The sequence below is a fragment of the Pan paniscus genome, chromosome 22 (assembly GCF_029289425.2).
Source record: "Pan paniscus chromosome 22, NHGRI_mPanPan1-v2.0_pri, whole genome shotgun sequence".
Classification (NCBI taxonomy): Eukaryota; Metazoa; Chordata; class Mammalia; order Primates; family Hominidae; genus Pan; species Pan paniscus.
In genome coordinates this window covers 2,538,872-2,554,710 of record NC_073271.2, presented here as the reverse complement: position 1 = coordinate 2,554,710, position 15,839 = coordinate 2,538,872, and the positions used below count along the sequence as shown (strand labels likewise).

General features: G+C 43.9%; 1 long non-coding RNA gene across 4 annotated transcripts in view; it reads left to right on the top strand.

Moving 5' to 3' along the window:
- The first annotated feature begins 10,670 nt into the window (after window positions 1–10,670).
- Window positions 10,671–15,839, top strand: part of LOC134729719 (uncharacterized) — a 40,074-nt gene continuing 34,905 nt past the window's right edge. Inside the window, exons 1-2 of one of the 4 annotated variants that reach the window (XR_010111064.1) lie at window positions 10,671–10,870; window positions 13,133–13,235. This is a non-coding gene — a long non-coding RNA (uncharacterized LOC134729719). Of the gene's footprint in view, window positions 10,871–13,105; window positions 13,236–15,839 lie in introns of all 4 variants that reach the window. The other 3 variants (XR_010111063.1, XR_010111065.1, XR_010111066.1) reach the window with 3 other exon arrangements.

Below are 15,839 nucleotides of genomic sequence, written 5' to 3'. Positions count from 1 at the left end.
AAAATCATAATAAATAGGTAGAAAGTAAAAACACAATTAACTGATGTGAGACAGCCTACTCTAAAAAATACAGAAACATAAAATTATAAAACATAATTAAGAGAAACTTTAATCCATAAAATCCTGAATAAACATAGTGTCCAAATGAAAAAGAATCCTAGGTAACTACAATTTTTAACTCTTCCTATGAATCCATGAAAAGTATAAATTTTGAATTATTTGGATACAGTTAGGGCAACAACATTTCAGAGAAAACACATTATAATTATTACAAAGAGCTGTGATGAGAAAGTTTTAAGGAATAAGCATTTAAATAATACTAGAGAAAGTTTTAAATTATGCTAATGATGCATTGCTGCTTTTCTTACACAAAACGGTAAGGCTGTAATCTAGCTTTTAAGTGAAAAGTCTTACATTTCTAAATATGGTAACAATATAAATATTGTAAATACAGTATAAAACATTGACATATAAAATAAAAATTGGAAACAAATTGTACTATTAGTCAAATAAAAGTTGGGAAAACTGGAAGAAGATGCTAATAATAACATTGTGCCTAGAGTCAATTAAACATACAAGCCAAATATTTTAATAAATTATAAATTATATAATTTATACATAATGTATACATTTGAGCATGCTATTTTACAACTTCTGAAAGGAAATTACAGACAAGTGTGACACATGATAACTCAGAAAGTGAAAACACAGTCATAGTAATCTTCATATTAAAGAAGACAGAATCATAAAATACTAAGTGAGAAATAAAGTAATAATTGTGAATTCAATATATGTTGAACAATATTCTAATTTCCCTTACAGAAAAAGTTTTTGTGAGAAATCAGTAAAATGAGTACATACAATAAACCATCCTACAGTAGAGACTGTTGGCATATAGAGTTTACATTTCTATGATTAGGTCCTACTAAGAAAAAGGAAATTTTAAAATAAAATAATTAGATTTTCCTATTTAATAAGATAATTTTTGCCTATAAAGTTTTTCAGTCTAATTTTCTTGTAGAATTAGGTTTTAGCCGTCGTAAAACTTGACATTATGAAGCAGAAAACAGGTGTCATCTGTCTCTGGTGTTCCTGGAATTTCTAACCCAAATGCCAATTCCTCCACAACTCCCCTCACACACTTCTGAATTGAAGCACAACAGATTTATTAAAAATGGCATAACAGCGGTCTCCAAAAATGTGCAGAGATTTTCCCAGATCCCCAAAAGCAATGACAAACTATTCAGATCATTTAGGTTCTCACAAGATACTGGGAGGACTTTGGCTTTCAGTGTGAATGCACTGGAAGATTCTAAGAGAGAGGGAGAGAGAGAGAATGTGTGTGTGTGAAATCAGAACCCCACCTTATGTGTTTATTGTGGAAATTGAAAATGAAAGCCTAAAGTTGAAAATTAAAATAACACATGATAGCACCTTGCAAACTATTTTCTGTGCTAGATGGGTCGTTCTAGGGTGTAGGACCCTGGAAACACCCTTTTCCACTCCTTCCGGAAAGAGCTACTCACACTGCTCAAAGCCTGCATCCACATGTACCATGTCGAAGACCAGCTCAAGAGCCTGGACCCATCTGTCACCTTCAGCAGGGTTGACTGCAGCTGCTTGTTCTTCCTGAGCATCTTCTCCAATGGTGACCTGAGAGTTGCGGGAGGCATTGGGGCCAGGATTGAACAGAGGAAAAAGGAGCAGGGAGGCCAGGTGCTGAGGACCAGGCCATCTCACCAGGAGAGTTCTGGCCCTGAGACATCCAGACCAGCATGACATTTAGGTGCAGACACCTGGCCCTGGGTGGCGCTGTGCTGATCACCGGCCTCAGCCCCTCAAACAGTGGGAAATGGAAGAATGGCTTGGAAATGGGCACTGTCGACAGTGTGTCACCTGAGTACATTCTCCCAGGGGCCCAAGAGGGGCCATCGTGTCTCTAGAACCAGAACTGGAAGGTGAAACTGCCAGGGGGAACAAGGAAGAGTGTCCTCAGTTGGGTGGAGGGTCTCACAGCAAGACGCCTGGCTTAATCAAGCTTGGCCATTCCTGAAGCACGTTCAGTGACTAAAAGTGCCTACCATGAGCATCTGGAACCCACTCCCTGAGAGCTGCAAGATGCATGGGGACCTCAAGTACCTGTTTGTAATTACAGCCAAGGACCAGCAAGCAGCATTACTGCATCCACATGGGCTTTTGCTGGAACCAGTAAGTCTCTGCCAGCCCCTCCCAGGCTCCTGGGATGCCACTTGTTCTGGGTCTGTGGACAGATAACCAGGACACTTACTCAGTGAAGCCCATCGCTCAACCCCAGCCCCACCATACCCTGTTTCCTAAGCCATTCCTCATCCCAGAAGGAAAGGCAATGCCTTTGTCACACAGCCCCTGCCTTGTGTCATGTCATGTGGGGGCATGGAATTAACCGGTCAGCCTAAACTCCAGTCCTTCTGCCTGAGGAATCTGTCCCCGCTGTCTGAGTCGCCCTCTAGGGAGCTGTCAGTGGGATAGAGAGCAGCCCTGGAAGAGAGGCCCACCTTCTTCTGTTTGACTTCAGGACAGCCTTTCCGGGCAAGAACCCAGAGCAGATGGAGGCCTCACAGAAGCCTGTGTCAGGGCTCTGGGCTTGGTGGGATAAGCATCTCCCTCTCTGATGACTGCCATGGGGCCCACAACCAATCATTCAAGAGGGTCACCACCACACTGCAGGTGTGCAGCTGGACGGTTCCCCAGGCAAAGCCTGCCATGGACTGCACGCACACAGAGGATGCACACCTTGAAGTTGGACCATGAGGAGAACATTCCTGAAGAGGTGCATGCAGCCTGGCCCTGCCCTCACTGGGAACCCCCTTCCATCTGGGTACTAGACAGAATTCTGTGCACTTTTCTGGAGGCTCCATGCTGGTCTGTTGATTTGGAAGTTTGATGCTGTCCGTGAGGAAGTAACAAAAGAGATATCTCAGAGCAGGTTGTGGGGCACAGGCTGAGCGATTTTCTCCCTCCCTAGTCCCTCTGCAGACATGGGGCTGGAACAAGGACCTGTGGATAATGAGGGAACTTCTCTTCGAGAACCTGCCTGAGCAGCTGCTTCAAGAAAGAGCCACATTAAAGGTGCCTATAGCCCCTGATGAGGGAATGGCAGCCTCAGACCCGCCTGCCATCTGTGAGCAGGTTTTCTTGCTAACAGGATGAAAGCAAAGAAAGCTGGAATGAGCCCAGCCCTCTCAGGCACCTTGAAGACTGTTGGGGCTCCTTCCAGGCCTTCTAGCCTTATGCTTTTTGGCAGGCCACTCAGGCACCTTTTTCCAGCCTCTGAGACTTCCATGCTCTGGAAGAAGAGGGTCCCACTTTTCACTAGGCTATGGGGCCAGGCCCATCCAACTCCCCGCTGCCACTAACAACCATGGGGCTCTCACCTGGGCACACACTGCCCAAACATGGCCCTTCTAAGGCAGAAGATCATGTGTCTTACAGTTTCAGCTTGCTAGGGCTTAAAAGTTATCAGTGCTGTTATTAAGATAGGGAAGTGAGAAAGGAAAACTTGCTGTAAAAGTTTCCCGTAATCTTACCACGGAGATCATCAGCACAGATGACAGCACAGGCAGGGCTGCTGGGGAGGCTGAAGGAGAGTGTCCAGCCTGTTCTGCCAGCTGGTCCTTGCCAGGGGTGTCTCATGACCCAGTCCCTTAGAGAAGCATGCAGATACCTCAGCAAGGACCTGGAAGGTGCAGATCAGGGCAACCCAGCACCACTGACGGTGGAGTGGGCCTACCTCCCATCAAGCTGTGTCTCCACAGCTGACCCTTGGAGCCAGGAGGTGTTTTACGACATGTGCAAGGCAGTGAGCCCCATCAGCTGTGTGGCATTCAACATTCACTTCAACTCGGACATCTCACCAGAAAGCAGTGGGGACTGACCAATGCAGAAGCCTGCAAAGTAGATCAGAGCGTCATGGGGTGGGGGATGTGGGGCCTGCCTGCTCATCTGAGCACTGCTCCCTGAGGGTGTGATCTGCAGGATTCCTGAAGGAGGGCTGTGAGCTCATCAGCGAGACCCTGAGCCTGTGGAACATGCCTGAGGCCAAGCCCATGGGGGATTTGTGTCTACTTGCACCTCCTTGCTCATCTCAGTACACTACAGGTGACTGTGTCAAGGTGGGCCTTGAGCATCCCCTGGGCTGTGTTAGCAAAGGGCTCTGGGTCTGGCCTGGCATTGAGGGATGGCAAAAAAGGAGCCTGGGGTTGCATTGTCACCCCCTATGGTAGCATAAAATGAGAGAGTCCAGACCTGCAGGACTGGAACCCTAACAAAGGGGTTAGGAGGCTGCTCACTTTCCCTCAGGGACCCATGTGGAGGAGCTGAGGGAGGTTAAGGAGACCCTAGGGACTCACTTGTTCTGTCTGGGCTTCCCCCTGCTCCATCGTTTGATGACCATTTTTTGGGAAGAGCTCAGGAACCTCCTGTGCTCTAGTGAGGCGGGGCCTCCCCTCACAGGGTATTCTGAGACTGTGAGTGAGAAGCTAACACAGTGCCTTGCAATACTCATGGGAGCTGTCATCCTCTGTGACCATCACGTGGCCTCATAGTGTTCAGACTGCCTGGCCTGCCTGGGGTTTGGTGAAGCTGTTTTGTGGTCAGCTGCTTTAGAATCTCACTTTCTCTGCAATCAAACAGTGACTGTTTTCATGTCTGTTTATGGGTTTAAAAAATCCTAGTATTTCCTTTATAGTAGTTCAGCTTGTATGTGTTTATTTGTATAAATTTTCTTAGAATAAAGAGAGCTTAAGACAATAGCATTTTAAGGTCTTAATGGGGCATAGACTTTCATGTCACAACAGCTAACGTTGACCTCCTTTTGCTGCCTTTGTGTAAAGTACACATAAAAAGTGCAGCCAGAGGTGACTACAGCTGAGCTGCTTGGGCTTGCTTGCTGGCCTGCAGTCAGGTGGACTCTGGCTGTGAGGCGGTGCCCACCCTGGATCTACATCCCCCACCCCCTCTCCTTAGTCCCTGAGTAACCAACAAGGCCGTGCTAATGAGAGGGCGAGTGATGGGCATCGAGTACCCCAGTACTCTCCGGGAAGATTTGAATGCCATCTGGGCTGGAGCTGTTGGGATTAGGGGCTGTGGCTGTCTTGGCTTGTCATGGTGCCACCCACAGATGTGCCTGCCCTGTGCTGCTTCTCCAGCAGCCGGCTGCCCATGGCCCTGAGCCTGTCACACCATGCTTGCTACCTCATGCTGCTTGTGTTTGAAAAACCCATCCTGAGATGACGCTGCTGGATGTAAGTCCTGAAAAGAGGGCATCACCTTTGTCTTGGGGGATTAGGAGCTGACCAGATTCCTCTTGACTCCCTCCCAGAACAAGTGGGGCAGGTGCTGCAATTAATGATGCCCCCCAGAAGATGTGTTTGCCCTGGCTGAGCAAATATACGATGCAGAGACCTAAATGAAGACACGTGAATGGGGTGTGTGGACATCAGTTAGCAACTGGGAAACAGGTGCCTCTCAGGCCTCTCATGCTCCAGCAAGTGTGGAATATGCCTGTGCCCATGAGTGTAGACATCTGGAGTGTATACATTTGGCTGCGGCTTTTGCTGCCACTATTCCCGGCCCAACCTGGCTTAAAGTTCAGGTTTTAAGTAAAAAGTAGGAGGCTTTTTGCCACACAGCTACAAAAGAGGCTTAGGTGAAAGCATCACTGGAGCCTAAGAGTTTGAGGCTGCAGTGACCCATGATTCAGCCACTGCACTGACACAGTGAGACCTGCGTGCGCCCTTCTACAGAGAATAGCTCTGGTGCATTTGGGGATCCCTACAGTCCCGGGCCCTCCTTGTCCCCTGCTGCCTGTGCTCGTTTCCTTGCCTGCTGTCAGAGCCTAACATGGAGGCGGTTGCCACCCTGTGAGCCTGAGGGAGCTGTGTCTGACTGGAACTTCTGTCTGGGGTTTTGCGAAGACCTACTTATGAATATGGTCTGTCCAGATACCTTGTTTCAAAGGAAGTGAGCAAGAGCTAGCAAATGTAGCCACCCCACAGCTGATAAACAACTTTGTCTTGTTTTTAAATCATCAATCTTCATTTCACATTGGAATAAAGTAATTGAAACCTGCTACCCGAGCCTCGGCCATGTGTTCTGTAACCCAGACTCATGTGGTTGTGGGGGCTGTTGTCAGAAATGTTATAAAAAAGTTATGCATAAATTAGATCAAATATAAAATTATGCTTATAATGTCACTTGAGTGGGAGGTAAGAGGGTAGAGTCACAGGAAATCTTTTGGGGTTTACACCCCTGCTACTTACCAAGCTCATGAGAGTGTGGCACTGGTGACCATCACCTGACATTGGTGACAGAAGAGAAAAGGCCGATGTGAAGGCCAGGTAGGGGAGAGGTGCCACGCTGCGGCACCAGGCCCTGCGCATGCTGGGCCTGTTAGATCACTGAACATCTAACTACCCGGGAACCAGCTCTTTTCACATCATTTGAGGTAAGACGATGGGGGAGCACTCTCCAGAAGTCACACTGAGCTGGGAGAATGGAGGAGAGTCTACGTCCCACCAGCTTACGGTAGGTTTTAGATTGAGCTGGACTGTCTTGGAGAGCTAATGAGATGGGAGGAAGACAGTCCCCCAGGTGCACCTGACAGCCAGAGCCTATGAAGTTAGGGGGGTTGTGTGGGGGTGGCCTGTCCCTATAAGAGGAGGAGCTTAAAGGTCTTAAAGCTGGTGGCTGCTGCTCTGCCATCCCTCTACAGAGCAGGCAGGTCCTCAGCTGCACGAATATCTGAATGTCTTTTGGAGTGTTAGAGTCCTCTATGTCTTAGAAATTTTGAAAAGAAAAACAAATCTCAATTTTAATGCTGATTAGTTTCTCTGAGCCAATTGGGGAAAAAAAACGTCCTTCACCTCAAAGGTTTAAGTGACACCGAAGGGTAGCCACCAGTGTCTAGGCCACTGAAGCCTCATGCATGCTCCCACTACCAGTTTGATTTGCAGCCCCATAGTTGTGTTGTACTAAATATTCTTTCCTCTGGCCTTGTCCAGTGAACACGGTTCACATGGCTAACACCACTTCTTGAGATGCGAGCACCATGCAAAGCTGAGAAGGGATTGGGTTTTGTGACCATTGTGCCTCCTCCTCACCTGAGAGGCCCATTTTTCCTGGTTGATTCATTAAGTGTATTAGTGCTGTCAGTCGCCTTTGGACAATTCAAATGACAAGTGGCTGTTGATTCATAAAGAAAATGAAGGCTTTAGATGTGAAACCCTCGTTTTCTCTTGTCCTTCTCTTAGGTGAAAGATTTTATTTTTTTCAAAAGGCTACATACTGGTATCCCAGCAGGTGGAATGTGAGAACGGGCATTTGTTAGGCTATGGTTTCAATGTGGATGGGCAATTCTTCAAGATGGAAAACCAAGTCTCACTGAGTTGCTGCAGCCATAGTCACCTTTCTCCACATCCCCCACCATGGGCTTTCACTTTTCTCCTGTGCTTGAATTTTTTTCACATACAAATTGTTTATACACACACACACACACGTCACACTCTGTCAGTGCAGGGGCTGAATCTTGGTTCACTGCAGCCTCAAACTCTTAGGCTCCAGTGATGCTTTCACCTCAGCCTGTCAAGTAGCTGGGACTACAGGCATGCAAAGCTACGCCCAGACAATTTTTAAATATTTTTCTAGAGACTGAGCCTACTTATGTTGCCCAGACACGTCTTGAATTCCTGGGATCAAGCGATCATCCCACCTTGGCCGCCCAAAGTGTTTAGATTACAGGTGTGAGCTACCACTCTCAGCAAAAATATATTTTAAAGAACCGTTACAACCAAATTATGAGTTATCATTATGCCACTGCCCTCCAGCCTGGGCACCAGAGCAAGACCTTGTATCCAAAAACTACGCAAAACTAAACAAGAGCAAAAAAAAAAACCTCATAAACAAATTAAATTTTAAGATTATGTCATCTGTGTCCTTCCCTGCCCTCCAAGCTATCACTGTTAAATATAATGGTTATTGAGAAAATGGTTAGATATTATTAAGAAATTTCTATATATCCTCCAGCTGAGAATAGGTATTCTGATGTGGCCCAAATATATTCTCACCGCTACCTTCACGGTATCAACTAGCAAATCAGGACACCTGCAGAGGACAGTTGGCCGTTTTTAAATAGAAAGAGAAATACCCCCGTTCATGACAGTAATCCAGGGATTTTCAAAAAGACAAGTCAGACTGACATGCAGTGCAGTCAGGCCACAATTACCCTGGAATAATCACTTCACAGAGAATGATTGAGGAGACTTTCTAAGATGAGCAAATTTGGGCAGCGTAATCCTTGCTTATTTATTCCCGGCCCCCGCTGCCTGCCTGATTCCTAATGGCCACCCTACAATGTGGTCAGCAGTGGGATGTAGCATGGTGAGAGAGGGGCTCAGGGATGGGATGAAGGTCTTTCCTGCATTATCAAAATGCAGGTTAAAAAGTTGTTAAAAAGATGTCCAAATGTTCTAATTCCTACTCTTAAATAGCTGCTAAGATGCATTATACAACAGACCCAGGTAAGGGAAGGAGCATGTGCATTTCAAGTCTCAGCTCACGTCTTAATTAGCTGTGATACTCTGGGCATGTGACCCCAACTATATGAGCCTGTTTGCCTGTCAACCCAAAACAATCCTAAGCAAAAACACCAAAGCTTGAGGCATCCTGCTAACCGACTTCAAACTATACTACGAGGATGCAGTAACCAAAACAGCACAGTACTGATACCAAAACAGATATATAGACCAATGGAACAGAACAGAGGCCTCAGTAATAACATCACACATCTACAACCATCTGATCTCCGACAAACCTGACAAAAACAAGCAATGGAGAAAGATTTCCTACTTAACAAATGGTGCTGAAAGAACTGGCTAGCCACATTCAGAAAACAGAAACTGGACCCCTTCCTTACACTTTATACAAACATTTTCTCAAGATGGATTAAAGTCTTAAATATAAAACGCCAAACCATAAAAACCCTAGAAGAAAACCTAGGCAATACCATTCAGGACATAGGCATGAGCAAAGACTTCAGAAATAAAATACCAAAAGCAATCACAACAAAAGCTAAAATTGACAAATGAGATCTAATTAAACTAACAAGCTTCTGCACAGCAAAAGAATCTATCATCAGAGTGACCAGGCAAAGTACAGAATGACAGAAAATTTTTGCAATCTATCCATGTGTCAGAAGTCTAATATCCAGAATCTACAAGGAACTTAAATTCACACACACACACAAGAAAAAAACATCAAAAAGTGAGTAAAGAATATGAACAGACTATTCTCAAAAGAAGACATTTGGCTGAGCGTGGTTGATCAAGCCTGTAATCCCAGCACTTTCAGCCGTGGAGGCAGGTGGATCATGAGGTCAGGTGTTCAAGACTAGCCTGGGCAACATGGTGAAACCATGTCTCTACTAAAAACACAAAAAATTAGCATGGTGTTTTGGCGGGTGGCTGCGATTCCAGCTTCTTGGGGGGATAAGGCAGGAGAATCACTTTAACCTGGGTGGCAGATGTTGCAGTGAGCTGAGGTCCTGCCACTGCACTCCAGCCTGGGTGACAGAGCAAGACTCCGTCTTAAAAATAATAATAAATAAAATAAATGAGAAGAAAAGGAAGAAGGAGAAGAAGAAGAAGAGGAAGAAGAAGAAGAAGAAGAAGAAGAAGAAGAGGACATTTATGTGGTCAACAAACACACAAAAGGAAAAAGAAAAAAGCTCATCATCACTGATGATTAGAGAAATGCAAATCAAAACCACAATGGGATACCATCTCATACCATTTGGAATGGCAGTTATTAAAATGTCAGGAACAACAGATGCTGGTGAGGCTGTGGAGAAATAGAAACGCTTTTACACTGCTGGAGGGGGTGTAAATAAGTTCAACCATTATGGAAGACAGTGTGGTGATTCCCCAAGTATCTAGAACCAGAAATACCATTTGACCCAGCAATCTCATTACTGGGTATATACCCAAAGGAATATAAATCATTCTAGCATAAAGACACATGCACTCATATATCTATTGCAGCACTGTTTACAAAAACAAAGAATTGGAACCAACCTAATGCCCATCATTGATAGACTGGAAAAAGAAAATGTGGCACATATACACCATGAAATAATATTCAGCCATAAAAAGAATGAGTTCATGTCCTTTGCAGGGACGTGAATGACGCTGGAAACCATTCTCCTCAGCAAACTAAAACGGGAACAGGAAACAAAACACCATATGTTCTCACTCATATGTGGGAGTTGAACAATGAGAACACATGGACACCGGGAACAAAACATCACACACTGGGGCCTGTTAGGGTGTTGAGGTCAAGGGGAGGGAGAAAATTAGGACAAATACCTAATGCATATGGGGCTTAAATCCTAGACGTCAGGTTGATAGAAGCAGCAAACCACCATGGCACATGTAAAACTATGTAACAAACCTGCACGTTCTGCACATGTATTCCAGAACTTCAAGTAAAACAAACTAACAAAAATGCACTAAGGCTGAAGGGGAGTGGGGGTAGGGGCAGGAGTCAGGCGGGGGTGGGTGAGTCCTGGAGTTTTATCCAGTCATTGACACTGATGTGGGAACCGCCCAATCAGGCGCTCAGTTGGAGAGGACAGGAGAGGAGGGCGTGGCTTCCGGCGTTTGGCGGGATCTTTGTCTCTTCCTGGCGTTGGCACAGGAACTTGGGATCCGTCTCCTCTTTCGCCTCCTCCACCTTGGGAGCCCTGGGCTACTCTCTCACAGCCCCTGTTGCCCTGTGATCTGTAGGTCCTTGGGGACGCACAGTTAAGATGCCAGGACATCCTGGAAGCTGGGAAATGGTGAGTATACGGGGTTAAGCATCCCGAGAGGGGAGAGCAGGCTGTGAAACCGGCAGGACCGGCCTCCCCACGGTTAGCTCCGAGTCTCCTGCAGCTTGGCCCTCAGTCCCCTGTGGCTGCAAGATGGCCGCTGGGCCAGCCCCGAGGCACCCACGTCCCGCCCGGCCCATCCGGTCCTGTCCCTGGGCAGCGCCCTGCTCTGCGCCCACAGCCATGAGTATTAACCAGATTGTTCAGGGAGGCCTGGTGGGTCATCAGGGAAAAACTGCCACTGGGTGTTTGCGTGGGAGGAGCTGCGGCCCGTGGGGTCCACAGTCTCTCTTGTTAAAAATTAAGGGGAGTCTATGTTAAAACGTTAACCAGTTTATCTGAACAAACAGTGATTGGTGAAATTGAAAGCACCCAGCCATGATTTGTGGTCCACCAGAGGGGCATAAAGGAAAGGCTTTCATAAGATGCATGAGAAAGCAACCCAAATTCAATAATTGGTTCCAGTTATGTAGTCACCTTATTTGAACTATCCAGATGGAAATGTCCTGGTTACATATTCAGAGGTTAATTGCATGTTTGCCATTGGTTAAACGTGCATTTTGTTTCAGGCTAAGATAATGGTTTATAGGAAATGTATTTGAGTTAGGTTTTAGTTTTTTTTTTTTTTTTTACCTATGAACACAGGGCACTAGAGCCACTTTAGACTAATTTTCTGCTCTTTAATTATTTTAACACTCCAGAGGAGGACTGGTTTTCTCCTGTGTTTTTTTAATATATGGCAAGTGGAACCTCTAATCGACCACCCTGTTTTTCAGCCTAACTCAGACTTGCGGTAAAATTATCAGTTCCCACTTTCTTTGCTGCATTCTCAAATGCAACACAGGAGAACAGCTTTCCCTTGCAAATTTACAATGTTGTTAACTATTTGTCCTTTATTATACATTTCATTAAAGTTTTCTATTATTGGATTTATTTCTACTTCTCCCTACAGTTCTGCCCATATTTGCTTTTTATATTTAGAAGCCTCCCTTTTGGGTGCATAAATATATATAGCTGTATTTGCTTGACAAATTAACCTCTATTATTATTGTATGGTAAACTCATTTCATGCTTGTGAGAGACATTGCTAGAAACTCTATTTTGTCTAATTTAAGCATAACTACCATTGAACTCCTATGGCTATTATTTGCATGGAATATCATTTTCTATCCTTTCACTTTTAGCCTATGCTCTTTATTCATAATTGAGTCTCCTGTAAGCAGCATATTACGCGGTTTAAAAGTTTCATTTATCCACTCTGTCTGCTTTAGTCTCTTTTGGCTGTTATAACAGAATATCACAGACTGGTAATTAGTAAAGAACAGAATTTTATTTGACTTATGATTCTGGAAGCTGGGAAGGTAAAACACCATGTTACTGGTATCTGTTGAAGATCTAGTTGCTGGATAATAACATGGCCAAAGATGTGAGGGAGAGAGAGCTTTTTTTTAAAAATATATAACAGATCCATTCTTGTTAAAATTAGCCCATTCCCATAATAAGAACATTAATCCATTCATGAGGGCAGAGTGCTTATAGCTTAATTAATTTTTAAAGGTTCCGCCTCTTAATTCTGTCACATTGGCTATTTTATCCTAAATTTTGGAGATGACATTCAGTCTACAGAAGTATCTGTTTAGTAGATAATTTAATCTTCTTATTTGTAAGGTAGTGATAGGTAAGCAGTTACTATTGTACATTTGTAGTTTTCTGTCCATTTTAAGTTTGCTTCTTTTTTTTCTGGTTCTGTCTTTCCTGTGGTATTGTTCATTTTTGTTGAGACAAAGTTATGCTTTCTTGCTCAGACTGAAGTTCAGTGGCATATCACAGCTCACTGTAGCCTCAATCTCCTGGGCTCAAGCAATCCTCCCACCTTAGCCACCCAAATAGCTTGGACTACTTGGACATGTACCACAACACCCAAGGAGCTTATGATTCTTCCACCTTGGCCTCCAAAAGTGTTGGAATTATAAGCAGGAGCCACCATATCCAATGTGTAATTTTTGTTGTTTGTGTATGCTTTAATTACTTTCTCTTTTTCTTTACTATGTTTTTTTTTCCTAGTGGTTATCATGAGACTTATGTAAAACATCTTGTATTTTAATAGTCTAGTTTAAGATGATAACAATTTAGAGTATTCTGAATTTCAGTATGTATTTACCATTTTTAGTGACATTTATACTTTAGTACTTTTCATATTTTTAGTTAGCATTTCATCATATCAATGTGAAGATTTCTTCCAGACCATGGCTGGAGAAGGAAAGAAGGTGTGTTTTGCCTGATTCAGCGACTATAGAGACAACCAAGTTCTGCAGGCCTGTCACCTAAGTCTCAGGTGAGTATGAATTCTCTTGTGTTTTTCACAGATTTTTGCAGTGGCAGGACCAAGGTCAAATGAGTCGTAGCCAAGTCTACAGTAAGATGTGGTAGTATTCTGTTTTGAAGCGAGGACCATGATTGGCAAGCTTGCCATTTGGTCAAGTGCTTACCCTCTAAAGATGTCTTCCTTGCTCTTTGCCTCCAGCTGGGTGTCACAAATTCTGAACTGGATTCTAAGGCTTTCATGAATGCACTTATGTTTCCTGTGGCAGTTGCATTATGTTGTGGGGGATGTGCATGCAGAACCTCCCATTCTGTCGTCTTGCTTATGTTACTCTCCTTTATGTTTCACTTTCGCAAATGAATGTCAAGCTGGTGATTTTTAGATTCAAAAATTCTAAAATAAATTGGTCAAATTTCCACATTATGTAAGCTATTAATAAAATGTCTTGTAGGTGCTACATATTTATTAAAATTTTTGGTTGTAATTTTAAGCTCACTGCAGGCAGAAAGGAATCATTAACATTTATATTCTTTTTTTTAGTCTGTATCTAAATGATGGTATATTTTAATTCCAGATATTTACTTTATACTGCAGTAATGCTCATCATATTTTGCAAAATTTATGTTGTTCTTTTATTTGGAAATATAAGGCTTTTTTAGCTCCTGAAATCTATATTATAGGCATATAATTTTATTATATTTTGTGGTAAGAAGTGCAGCAACATATTGAGAACATAATAAAATTATCCTGTCTTTTTAATGATTATTTATTAAATTCTTCTCATTAGAGCCTGTTATTAATTATTGTAATGTATTTTTGGTATAATTTTACTGCAATTTATTAAATTCTAATGACTTAAATTGTCTGCTTTTCATGAGTGCACACAGTTGAATGCTGTAGATATCTAAAGAATTGTTTTTTGGCCGGTTGTGGTGGCTCATGCCTGTATTCCCAGCACTTTGGGAGGCCAAGGCGGGTGGATCACGAGGTCAGGAGATCGAGACAACCCTGACTAACATGGTGAAACCCCGTCTCTACTAAATATACAAAAAATTAGCCGGGCATAGTGGCAGGCACCTGTATTCCCAGCTACTCAGGAGGCTGAGGCAGGAGAATGGCGTGAACTCAGTGGGCAGAGTTTGCACTGAGCCGAGATTGCACCACTGCACTCCAGCCTAGGCGACAGGGCAAGACTCTGTCTCAAAAAAAAATTTTTTTAAAAACGGTTATTTTCCATTGTAAATCTATGTTGTATTCAGGATTTTATGCTCGAAAATCTCTCTTCTTGTTTTCAATTCCGTGTTATTGTGTTTCTTTTCTTGGGAGTTATGTTTTCTCAGATCAGTTAACTGTATTTTTGTTTTAAAGCTTGATATCATCAGTAGAAAGATAATTTTTAGCTCGGTACACTTTATCTCAATGTGATGTTTAATATATGTGTGAATTAGCTGTGTTTGTTGCTTATAGGTATATCTGTATGTTTTTCACTTATGTAAGTATGACATCTTTTTCCTTGTTTTTTTGTTTTTTTCTTTTCAGTTTCAGATAGGCTTTTAATTTTTTTTAAGAGAATTTTAAAACAGAGTCGAAAGAACAGAAATCAGTTATTTGTCCTCTAGCAGGGTGGGGAGACAACTTCCTTCCCCACAGGTTTAAGGCTATGCCTAAGTGGTGAGTCTTGGGGAGATGCAGAAAGGATCCATCCCAGACACTTGGCTGGACTTAAGTAAGCATAGCCTTTGGGCCACAAGACCTGATGGCTTGGGTACTGGTCTGGACGTAAGTCCCCATCTTCCCAGAAATATCGTCTTTTATCTGCAACAACTGGCTGGAGAAATATTTCAGAAAGATGTGTGTCTGGAACACCCAAAGGCATACTTTTCCTTTCTCCTTGGCATAGGCCTTGCAGCACTGAAGAAAGACCAGGTTTGCAATGGAGCCTTCAACAGTCTTCATCCCTATGGAACTCAGGGTCTCATAGGGTGACAGGAGAGGAGACAAAGCTAACTTGGGAAGAGTCTTTGTCCTTCAGCTTCTCCCCTACTGAAACACTATATATTTGGCCCACAGTTCATCGCAAAACACACATGCTCTCTTTCTTTCCCTCACACCCACATCTCGGGAACCCAAAAACTTGATGGCAGGTAGCTCTGGGTATCCTTGGTCTGGCATTCACCCACTGGGCACCTAAGCTGTCCTAAAGCTCTTTTCAATCACTTCTCACTGTTTCCAGGCCCATGTGGGTAGGTGTTCCAGGCTTCATTCTTTCAGGCTGATCATAAAGGCACAGTGCGGGAAAATCCCCTACTGTGATGGCCATTGCTGGGAAGCAGGAAAGGCTAAGGGCCCACTGCTGCCCAAGGCTAGTGTAGACACCCTCTGCTCCACTCATCTCCTCAAAGATTGATATCAGGTGCAGCAGCTGCTGTCTGGAATGTTATCAAACCAGGACTGCACAGGCACTGCATTCTCTGTGTGGAAGACGTAAGAAGCAGGCGAGTTGTCCAGGATGAGAGTTTTCCTCAGGTCCCTCCCCAGATGGCTGAGGTCATTGACATAGCAGCCTTGGTGGAACAAACGTGACTCATGGGCTAGGCAACTCCAGAACACCTCCCA